Source organism: Puma concolor, chromosome B4 (genome assembly GCF_028749965.1).
Source record: "Puma concolor isolate L17-30 chromosome B4, mPumCon1.1.hap2, whole genome shotgun sequence".
NCBI lineage: Eukaryota > Metazoa > Chordata > Mammalia > Carnivora > Felidae > Puma > Puma concolor.
In genome coordinates, this window is record NC_141673.1 from 22,874,517 (window position 1) to 22,887,471 (window position 12,955).

A 12,955-nucleotide genomic window follows, 5' to 3' on the forward strand; every position below is an offset into this window, starting at 1 on the left:
AAGCAGGCTCAGCATGGAGCCTAGTGCAGGGGTTGAACTCACGAACCAACTCGTGAACCATGAGATCATGACCTGAGCTGAAATCAAGAGTTGGAGGCCTAACTGACTGAGCCACCCAGGTGCCCCTACCCTCACAGCTTTTAAAGTTTATTTATTTATTTTGCAAGAGAGAGAAAGTGCAGGAGCCTGAGCAGGGGAGGGGAGAGGGAGCATGAGAAGAGGAGGGGAGGGGCAGAGGGAGAGAATCTTCAACAGTCTCCTCATGGTCACCATGAGGAACCCAGCGCAAGGCTTGAACACACAAATCCTGAGGTCATGACCTAAGCTGAAATCAAGAGTTGGACGCTAAATGGACTGAGCCACCCAGGTGCCTCCACCCTGACAACTTTTAAGTGAGGCCTTGTGGTCACAAGTTAGAAGTTCCCAAATATGGTTTCTCATCAATGCACCTGGGGGGCTTTTTAGACACAGATGTTCTCAGACCTCAAAAGATTCTACTTACTAAGTTAGATGAGGAGTCCTGGAATCTGCCATTTTTTTAAGATCCCCAGGTGATTCCTATAAACAGCCAGGTTTAGGAACCAATAATCTAAGGAACTCAAAGCGTGAGCCCATAGAACGAGTCTGACACAAGTTTCCTATCCCTAAAATGAGAGAACATCCTGAGTTACCTGGTTTGCCATGGATGTAAAGTGCTCAGTTACTACAAGGGAATCTCCATAGATCTGGTTTGCTTCAAACCGTTCACATTGTTGTCGCACGCACAAGAACCACGTGCACAGTTGTGGTGTATACCATCAGTGCACCGTACAAAATGGGGCAACTGCTTAAGTATAAAAGGAGACAGGGCATATCAGTGGTTCAAAGATGGACAATAGCCACAGGCTTAGTAACAATACAAGAAATTTTAGAGAGAAATATATATACTCAAAGGACAGCAAATATGAAAAGTAGTGAATAGGGCCACCTGGGTGGCTCAGTTTGTTGGGCCTCCGGCTTTGGCTCAGGTCATGATCTGACAATCTGTGAGTTTGAGCCCCACATCTGGCTGTGTGCTGGCAGCTCAGAGGCTGGAGCCTGCTTCGGATTCTATGTCTCCCTCCCTCTCTCTCTGCCCCCCTCCCCCTCATACTCTGTCTGTGTGTCTCAGGAATGAATAAACATTAAAAAAATTTAATAAAAAAAGTAATGAATATAAAATGAAGGAATTAAGCTTTACTGAAAGGAGTAGAAATAGTTCCATTCAGCCTTAGAGATGTAGGACAGAGTATACTTAACACCTAAGTTTATGCAGTGGGTCATCATGAACTGAAATGTGTTGTAGTTTTATTGTAATTCAAACCTCATGTCACTTATGAAATATTTTTGCTCTAGATAACTAAGGGGACTATTCACAAATGAGTACAGTTGCATTGTAGTCAACCCTAAATGAAATTAACCTAATGTCAACCCCGAAATGAAATTAAAATTTGTAAACATAAAGAAAGTTCAGGGAAAATTCTATTATATCTCTAAACTTGGAAGGGAGTCGATTGGGAATAGCTTTAGGGAATCAAACACATTGTTTAGAGAGCCATAACTTCAAATGTTAGTGGAATTAACTGACTGACTTTATTCTTCTGAAAGAAACTGAATGTTGCTGACTCTTAACACAATTACAGTTAACTTACATAACACTAGCAATTACTCAAATTTTCTATCATTTGTGTTGCTTGGAAATGTGGGAAAGAAACTTTTTTCCTTCTTTTGATTTCAAGAATGTCAATTTGAAAAATATTTAAATCATCTATCACTTAAATTACAAAGTAGGAGAAAATCAAAATAGGGTTTTGTCAACTGCCTAATTTACTTACCTAGGAAATTTATATGGTGGAATAATTTGTTCCTGGGTGTTTGATCAGACTAGATGTCTGAATTAAATAATCAATATTATTCACTTCATTATTTAAGTGGTATGGCTGAAGCTTAGGAACCGACTTTTTATTTTTTAAAAAAATATGATAGGGGCACCTGGGTAGTTCAGTCGGTTAAGTGTCCTACTCTTGGTTTCAGCTCAGGTCATGATCTCACAGTTTGAGAGTTCAAGCACCATGTCGGGTTCTGTGATGGTAGCATGGAGCCTGGTTGGGATCCTCTCTCTCCCCTTCTCTCTCTGTCCTACCCTGCACTCTCTCTCTCAAAATAAATAAATAAACATTTTTTAAAAATATGAAAAACACCTGAAGTCTGTGTACATAGAAATATAATTACTCTTAAAATTTTTTTAACTTATTCTTTAAAAATTTACTTATTTATTTGGAGACATGGAAAGAGAAGTGGGGGGAGCAGCAGAGAGAGGGAGGGAGAGGGAGAGAGAGAGAATCCCAGGCAGGCTCCGAACCATCAACCCAGAGCCTGAGCCCGATTTGGGCTCAATCTTACAAACAGTGAGATTATGACCTAAGCCGAAATCAAGAGTCAGACACTTACCTGATTAAGCCACCCAGGTGCACCAAATGGTGATTTCCTAACTCTATCAGTCCTATATTTATTATTCTACAGTAAGGAAGTGCTTTACTTCCTCTTCGTTTATTTAATTATTTATTTATATTTCTTTCATTTATTTAATTATTTATTTATATCAGTGTGGACTAATGGATTCCTGTCATATTCAATGAGTTATAATCTAATACAAACATTCTTTTGGTGTTTATATTAACACAGATTTGGCCTATAAAACCCCTTTAAGCTGATCCTGTATTCTTTTGATAAGTCCCCATCAGTTTTTGAGCACTTTGTTACTTTGTGGTACAGCAAATGTACCAGATTCCTCCTATTTATTTATTTATTTACATTAAAAAATATTATTTTTAAGTTTTTACTTAAATTCCAGTTAGTTTACAGTGTAATATTAGTTTCTAGTGTACAATATAGTGATTCAACACTTTTATACCATGCCTGGTGCTTATCACAAGTACACATCTTAATCCCCATCACCTATTTCACTCATCCTTCCACCCCTTCCCCCAGACTCATCTACTTTTTTCTCCCCCAGCTCTGGAATCAGCCTTTTCTCCAAAGAGCTCTGGTTCTCTTTAGAGGAGAATAACATTTGATCCGAGACCAAAATGTGCTTATTGCTCTGGGATGTTATTGCTTCTAGGCTCTCTCAGCATATATACATACACACACAAACACATTTAAATCAATCTATCATATTTTCTTTTAAAACCATGAGTTCATGCTAATATCTCCAATTCCAAACCAGAATACCACAGGATTCATTCTAGCCTTTTTTCCTTTCCACATTTATAATTCCCTTCTCTGATAGAGATGAAACCGGTTTTCATTATCTTCAGTATATTGCCTCTTATTCGCTCATTCCCCCTGAATGTAACCAACTTTCCAGTCCTCCCGGCTGCCTCCTTGGCATCAACCTTACAAATCCTGTTGACCCTGGCTATATGAAGTGAAGAAAACACACACACACACACACACACACACACACAAAATTTTATTTTATTTTTTGAGAGAGAGAGAGAGAGAAAGGGCGTGTGGAGGAGAGGGTCAGAGGGAGAGAGACTGAGAATCTTAAGCAGGCGCCACACTCAGCAAAGAGCCTGACACAGGGCTCTATCCCATGATGCTGGAATCATGACCTGAGTTGAAATCAAGAGTCCAGTGCTTAACTGAGTGAGCCACCCATGTGCCCCTTGCTGCAACCACTTTAAGTTTCTTTTTAATCTATCTATCCATCTATTGATGCCTCTGTCCATCCATTCATCTATATAATCTGAGCCATTTCAGAGTAATTTGCAGACTTATGTTTTACCTCTAATACTTCAGAATACATTTCTTTTTAAAGTTTACTTATTAATTTTGAGAGGGAGTGTGTATGTACACACACACAAGCCAGGGAGGAGCAGAGAGAGGAAGAGAGAATCTCAAGCCTGTGTGGAGCCCAACTCAGGACTCAAACCCACAGACTGTTACATCATGACCTGAGCTAAAACCAAAAGTTTGGACGCTTAACTGACTGAGCCCCCCAGCAGCCCCCCAAATGGATATTTTCTAAATCCTTGTTCCTTCACATTTTTTTGTGGTTGACCATTCCATTCTAACAATGAGCTTTCCTTGTTTATTTATTTACTATTTGTTTTTTGTTGGTTTATTATCAGTGTAGACTCTGGATTCTATTACCATGGATTCTGGTTATAACACATTACTGTTATTTTGATGTTCAGATTATCCCAATGAGGGCCCCTCCAACCTGGCTTTTGTGTTCTTTTAACATGTTCCATCACTTTCTGAGTACATCTTTACTTTCTGATGCAACGTATTCCTGGCTCACTTGTTCATTTTATGCCCTAGTCCTGGAGTTAGTTATTTCTCCTTGAATCCTACTTATTTTGGGCATTCTCAACTGCAGAACTGAACTCGTTCCATTTGCTGAGGCTGAGAAAGCATTTACCTACTTTACATTGTCTATGAGCTCATACGTTCTACGAGGGTCTGTTTTGCTCATCAGTGGATTCTCCACACCTAGAGCACCAGCTGTGCATATAAAAAGTGTTCCATAAATATTTGCTGAACAGTTTACATGCTGCCAAGCCTGTCTTAGAGAAATCTATTAGAGATATGGTTTCAATTTTAAGTTCAAGGATCACTACAGAGTAGTCACATTCTTTGCATTCATTTGTTATAACCACTTGTCATGCGACAGATTCATAGCTTAAAATAGATTATGTGTCTTGCCATTTACCTTGATGTTTTTATATTATTTTTAGAAGCCAACAGTTCAGTCTACAAAAATTTTTCATTGTCCCTTTTTCAAGACTGTCCTGTTTTCAAGATTTTCTAGACAGCTAGGAGTGATTTCAATAAATGTCATTCCTTTTACTGAGAATGAGGCAGTATGGACATTTTATAAAGACTGAAGTGTTCATTCAAAGTGGATGGTTGAGTATTTTATGCTTGTTTTCCTTGATGAACTGAAACTACAGTCATTTTATCATTAAAAAAAACCCACATGAGTTATTTTAACAGAATATTTAATATGGGAATTGGTTAAACAGGCCCTGGAGAACTGAAAAGGCACAAAAACACCGAAGTCACAGATAATAACCACAGAAAGCATTTACTACCCCTGCTGCTGGAGGAACACAGGAAAGAGGCAGGGGATATTAGAACTTAGCAGCTAGGAGGAGGGGCCTTCTGGAATTGGGACCCAAACCTCTGAGAAGGCACTGCCTGACTGCTGCTGGTGTGTCTGAGGGGACTCAATAAGGCTGGTTCTGGAAATGCTAGAAAAAACTGGGAACAGGAAATAACTATTGCTGTCAGAGTGAAGGAGTGAAGATGTGAAGGATTCTAACAGGAACAACAGCAAACTCCCAACTCCCTAGTCCTGCCTTTCATTCTGTTCTAGCACCCCCTACTGGTGGAACATAAAATAGTTTCTTGCTCCTGTCAGTACTAGGGCTGAGTGAGTGTAGAGAAGTGGATTTAGAGCCAAGATACAGTCACTTGGTAGCACAACAGTTATAGAATCATATTGATACACTTATACTCTGAGATGCTATGCTATCTATAGAACATTTGAATGTGTACTTGATGGATTTTACATATATATTTAAGTAATCTCTATACCCAAAGTGGGGCTAGGCTAGAACTCACGATCAAGAGTTGCCATGCTCAGGGCGCCTGGGTGATTCCGTCGGTTAAGCGTCCAACTTCGGCTCAGGTCATGATCTTGCAGTTTGTGAATTTGAGCCCCCATCGGGTTTTCTGCTGTCAGCTGAGGAGCCCGCTTGGGATCCTCTGTCTCCCTCTCTCTGCCCTTCCCTTGCTCACACATGCACGCACTCTTTTTCTCTCTCAAAAATAAACATTAAAAAAACATAAAAATAAAAAAATAAGGTGAATTGATAATCACTGGCTGTTTTTTAAAAAGAAGAATTGCATGCCCTTACGACTGAGGCAGCCAGGCACCCCAATTTGATGTATTTTTAAACTCAACTCTTTGTGTTTAACAGTTGTTACAGTCACGTCAAGATATATATGGATTATTTATTTATTTATTTATTTTAATTTTTTTTTTAATGTTTATTTACTTTTGAGACAGAGACAGAGCATGAGCAGGGAAGGGGCAGAGAGAGAGGGAGACACAGAATTGGAAGCAGGCTCCAGGCTCCGAGCTGTCAGCACAGAGCCCGACGCGGGGCTCGAACTCACGAACCGTGAGATCATGACCTGAGCCGAAGTCGGACGCTTAACCGACTGAGCCACCCAGGCGCCCCTATATGGATAATTTAGAAAGAATATTAAGATGTAGAGCTGTCTTACTGTGAAGGAACTACATATAAAAAATCTGAATAACTCAGATTATAGATTCAAAACGAATGTAGAATTCTGATCTCTGATTTGGGAAACAAATTATAAAGGTAGTGAATATAGTTTGATCTTGACAGAAACCTAATAAACTTGGAGACTTGCTTTTTAAGCTGCTGAAAGATTCGAAGTGAGAACAGGAGGGGGCAACAGAGAAGCTGTTATACAAGTCAGTTGACAACTACAAGGAGGGACAAATGACAAATAATAGGTAATAAAGGGAAGAACAAGAATAAAACCCATAAACTAAAAATATACAGCTGGCTCCAGTCCCACTTAAGATTAAATGCCTTTGCATGGTACATGGTTACACATACAGTTTGACCCTTGAACAATGTTGGGGTTGGGAATGCTGACCCCACACACAGTCTAAAATGAGAGTATAACTTGTAACTCCCCCAAAACTTAACTACTAATAGCCTTCTGTTGACCAGAAGCCTTACCAATAAAATAGTCATTTAACACATACTTTGTATATGTATTATATACTATCTTCTTACAATAAAGTAAGCTAGAGAAAATATTAAGAAAATTGTAAGGAAGAGAAAGTATATTTACAATACTACCCTGTATTTATTGAAAAAAAAAATCCTCTAAGTAGACCTGAGCAGTTTAAACCCGTGTTGTTCAAGGGTCAATTGTATTTTTGTTTATCTCATAGACATACTACTAAAAGGAGGTGCAGAGAGAGAGAGGAAGAATACCTTAGCTATCAAGACATATCCTGACAATGTCCATCTATTAAAAATCACAAATGCATCTACCTTTTAGTCCAGTCATCTCACTTCTAGGAACAAAACAATGTATGCAACAAGATGATTCATTGTGATATTAGTTATAACTACAACAGATTGGAAACAATGTATAAGTCCACCAATAGGGTTAAATAAGTTCAGGTACAGGCATACATGGAATACTGTGCAACTGTGGATGAATGGAGGGATAGATAGATAGATAGATAGATAGATAGATAGAACTGGAAACTTTTGTACTGATGTAGAAAGATCTCCAAAATACTGTCAAATGAAAAAGTAAGATATATACACAATAACACAATATAGTATCATTTGTGTTAAAGAGGGGTAATTGTGTGTGTGTGTGTGTGTGTGTGTGTGTGTGTGTGTATAATGTCTCTGCAAAGATATACACACAGAAACTAATAACATTGGTTGCCTATACAGTAGAAAATTGAATAGCTGGAGGTCATGAGCAAGAGGGAAGCTTTTCACTATATCTTTTTTTTATATATTTAAACTTTTGAACCATTTATATGTATTAGTTTTTTAAATCTTTAATTTTTTTTTAGAAAAAAGAAACAAAAAAAAATGATTACCCTGATGTTTTGGATATTCCAGGATTTACTATATGTAAGTTAGTAATGTAAATGGCTCTGGTTACAGTACACTACTGTATTTATCGAAAAAAAATCCTGTAAGCAGACCTGCGCAGTTCAAACCTGTGTTGTTCAAGGGTCAATTGTATTTTTGTTTATCTCACACCCTAAAAGGGGGTGCAGAGAGGAAAGAGGAAGAATACTTTAGCTATCAAGACATATTGTCCTGGGCCGCTTGGGTGGCTTAGTCGGTTAGGCGACGACTTTGGCTCAGGTCATGATCTCTCAGTTTGTGAGTTTGAGCCCCGTGTTGGGCTCTGTGCTGACAGCTCGGAGCCTGGAGCCTGGAGCCTGCTTCGGATTCTGGGTCTCCTTCTTTCTCTGCCCCTCCCCCACTTGTGCTCTGTTTCTATCATAAATAAATAATAAATAAATAAATAAATAAATAAATAAATAAATAAATAAATAAAGACATATTGTCCTGATAATGTCCATCTGTCAAAAATCACAAACATAATAAAAGAGTTATGCTGTCATTAGTAAATTATCCTAAATTGATTTTAAAATCTTGATAATCAAGTTATATTATATTGGAAATTATAAGGCATCATTAAGGCTGCTTATTTCCTATTTATTGACTTTCTATTAGTCTACCTTTATGCTCATTTTAGTGTAATGATAATGAACATAATGATTGGAATGTAATAGCTTTGTAAGAAAATTTTAAGTAAATTCCATGCCACAGGTGGGGCTCAAACTCACAACCCCAAGATCAAGACTTGCATGCTCTACTGACTGAGCCAGCCAGGAACTCCCTAACACATTTTTAATCCAGCATGGAATAATAGCAACTCAACATTGTTTTTAAAATCCTATTTTTGGGGCGCCTGGGTGGCTCAGTCGGTTAAGCGTCCAACTTCAGCTCAGGTCACCATCTCACAGACCATGAGTTCGAGGCCCGCATCGGGCTCTGGGCTGATGGCTCAGAGTCTGGAGCCTGCTTCCGGTTCTGTGTCTCCCTCTCTGTCTGCCCTTCCCCCGTTCATGCTCTGTGTCTCTCTGTCTCAAAAATAAACGTAAAAAAAAAAAAATTTTTTTTTTAAATCTTATTTTTAAGTAATCTCTACACCCAATGTAAAACTCAAACTTACAAACCAGAGATCAAGAGTCACATGCTTTACCAACTGAGCCAGCCAGGAACCCCTAGCAAATCAACATTTTAAGTGTTATTTACAAGTGACAGACTCTACTTAGTAAAGTTCTCCAATAGTAAGAAATACAGGTTTCCTCCTCTACCCAAAAGTTTGCTTTAGGCCACTTTGCTTTTACAAAATACCTGCCTTTGTGCCTGGTTTTCCCTAATCAAAAGAAATCCAAAGGGGATTTCTGTTTTTACAAAATGGTAATGGCTTCTTCACTTTAAGCCATAATGGTTTATGAAAGGTTTGATAGGAAACCTTTTGGATGGGGTTGGTGGCATGCAGGGGGCAGGGCAGGGACCTGTATTACAAACTACAGTGAGTTCCACAGCGACATCTAGTGTGTCCTTCTTGTAAAATTGCTTAGTCTTGCATATTTCTGATAGAGTAGCTTGTGGCCTTATGACTAGGCACTATTTTTGAAGTCTTGAAGGAAACAGCCTAACGAAAGTCTGTTTATTAATCCTTATTATCATTTTTTAGATTATAGTACAGAATGTGGTATTGTTTGGGGTTCTCATGGTACATATTGTAGCTGGACTAGAATTTACTACAGCAGGTGACACTGCAGTGTAAAAGTTATGTTTGATTGTTTTACAAATTTACTGTAAAATTTACATAGTTTATTGGGAAAAAATTAAAGAAGTTTTAATCCATCTGTAAATGTTTAAATTATTAAGAACTGTTCAGTTCAAAGCTGCCTCATTCAAGATACTGTAATAGGAAAATGTTATAAAAGGGACCTCTGTACATTCAACAAAAATTCTATTTGTAGGGGCTCCTGGCCGGCTTAGTCAGTGGAGCATGTGACTCTTGATCTCGGGGTTGTGAGTTTGAGCCCCCTGTTAGGTGTGGAGATTACTTAAAAAAAAATCTTTATATATATTATAGATATATAATATATATAAATTCTATTTGTAGAATGTTGAGAAGCTTCTAAGAAATCACCTAAGTGACTAGTAAAGGAGTAACAGACAGTAATAGATGTATGCCTTGGCAGTACTAACGTTCTATTTAGTATGATAAAAAGGTCCAAATAGCTCCTAAGTGATTCGTTTACAAAGACAAAATGATCCATAAATAACTATTTACTGATAATGCCATATAACTTTTTCCTGTTATAGTTATTTGGAATAGTCTTAGGAAAAGTGTCGCCCGTTACTATGATAACTGAAAAACGAATACCTTAGTGTTATGTGTCCAATCCAATTTAACTGAACAAACTTCCTTGAAGCCCTTCTGCCCCCTTAGCCAAAGAGAAAATTGGATTTATTCTGTTATCTGATTATGGCGGCCCTCATTCTATTAATCAAAGCTATCTACCAAATCCTCACTTAACTAAGGAATTGAGTCTGAATGTTTGGAGTTACTTGGTTGTGCCTGGTTGAACATTCCTTCGTTGTTATCACAAGTAAAAATATAAACCCTTTGGTTAGATTCGCTTTCAAAACTTCAGTCTTGATTAGTAGCTATGTGGCCTCTTGATAATTACTTACTCCATTTGGGCTATAGTTTTCTCAGCAGCTAAATGAGGATTTAATCAGCTTTCCTAGAGATCAACAAGTAGTGATGACAGTAAGCATTCTTATTTAGTTCCTAAAGTAACTATTTAGAAACTATTTTTTAGTTCCTATTGTTTTAAGTGTAGTATTTCACTGTGGATTTTTGTAGGCTTTTGATAGTTAACCTTTATCAGTTAAGGACCCTCCCTTCTTTTGCTAGATGGAAAATTTGTTTTGTTTTTTAAAGTTTTGGTTTTTTTTAAATTTACTTCTGTGGGGGAAGGGGCAGAGAGAGGTAGAGAGAGAGAATCCCAAGCAGGCTCCACACTGTGAGGGCAGAGACTGATGCAGGGCTCGACCTCACAAACCATGAGATCATGACCTGAGCTGAAATCCAGAGTTGGACGCTTAAATGATTGAGCCACCCGTCTCCCCTGGTTTTTGTTTTTCTAAATAATGAGTCGGCATTGAATTTTATTGAATGGTTTTTCTGTATCTTTTGAGATGGCATAGTTGAAATTATAAGGAGCAACATGCTTAAAAAGATACAGGATTATGAGTTCATGCTTTTTTGGACCAAATAAAAACAACTCACAAAACCGGCCAAACTTTGAAAACATGGTATACCATTTGTAATTAGAACAAAAATTGCACAATTAGCACAGAATAACAAGAGAATATTAAAATAACATCTTCTATGTTTGCCCCACTCATTTTTCTTAGGACACAATTTCAACATTCGTTGATTCAGATGCAACTGATTTAGTTTTTTAGAATTTTAATTGTGGTAAAAAAAAAACCACATATTTGTGATCTTTTTTTATTTTAGTTTTATTTTTTAAAACCTAACAAGTAGTACTTTTATAATTTTTTTAATGTTTTATTTTTATGTTTTTGAGAGGAGGTTTGGAACAGAGGATCTGAAGCAGGCTCCACGCTGACAGCAGAGAGCCCTATGAGGGGCTCGAACTCATGAACTGTGAGATCATGACCTGAGCCAAAGTCAGATGGTTAACCGACTGAACCACCCAGTGCTCCTTAACCATTTTTAAATGTACAGTTCTGTAGTGTTAGGTATATTCACATTGTTGTGCAATACATCGTCAAAACTGTTTTGTCTTGCAAAATTCTGTATCTGTTAAACAACTCTTCATTACCCTCTCCCCCAAGCAGCTTCTGCAACCACCATTCTACTTTCTGTTTCTATTAATTTGGCTACTTCAGATACCTCATGTAAGTGGAATCATACAGTATTTGTCTTTTTGTGACTGGCTTACTTCACTTTGTACAATGTCCTCAAGTTTCATCCATGTTGTAGCGTGTGATGGGATTTCTGGGCTTTTCAAGGTTGAATAATATTCCACTGTATGTACATCACATTTTGTTTATCTATTCATCTATTTTTCTGGATATTTGGGTTGCCCTCTTCTCAAGGCTATTGTGAATAATATTCCACTGTATGTACATCACATTTTGTTTATCTATTCATCTATTTTTCTGGATATTTGGGTTGCCCTCTTCTCAAGGCTATTGTGAACATGGGTGTGCAAATATCTTTTCAAGATCCTGCTTTCAATTCTTTTCAATATGTATCCAAAGGTGTTTAGATCATATGGTTAATTCTATTTTTAACTTTATGAGGAATATCCATACTGTTCCATAGTGGTTGTACTATTTTACATTCCTATCAATAGTATACAAGGGTACCAACTTCTCCAAATCCTCACCAACACTTATTACTGTTTTGTTTTCATTTTATTAAGTTTAAAATTTTTTTAATGTTTATTTTTGAGAGAGAGAGAGACAGAGAATGAATAGGGGAGGAGCAGAGAGAGAGGGAGACACAGAATCTGAAGCGAGTTCTAGGCTCTGTGCTGTCAGCACAGAGCCCAGAGAGGGGCTTGAACAGTGAGATTATGACCTGAACGAAGTCGGACGCTTAACTAACTGCCTGAGCCACCCAGGCACCCCTAATTTTAAGTTTTTTAATTTTAATGCTAGTATAATTAACATACAGTGTCATATTTGTTTCAGGTGTACAATATAGTGATCCAACAGTTCTATACATTCATTACTCAATACTCATCATGATTAGTGTGCTCTTTAATCCCATAACCCTCCCACCTCCCAAACCATCTGTTTGTTCTGTATGGTTAAGAGTCTGTTTCTTGGTTGTCTTTTTCTCCTTTGTTTGTTTGTTTCTTTTTGTTTGTTTTTAAAGTAGTCTCCACGCCCAATGTGGGGATCAAACTCATGCCCCTGAGATTAAGAGTGGTACGCTCTACCAACTGAGCCAGCCAGCTGCCCCCGGTTGTTTTGTTTCTTAAATTCCACACTTAATGAAATCATATGGTATTTGTCTTCCTCTGACTATTCCATTTAGGATTATACTTTCTACATCCATCCATGTTGTTGTAAATGGCAAGATTTCAGTCTTTTTTATGGCTGAATAATATTCCATCATACATATATACCACCTCTTTTTTATCCACTCATTAATCGAGGAACACTTGGGCTGCTGCTATATCTTGGCTATTGTAAATAATGCTGCT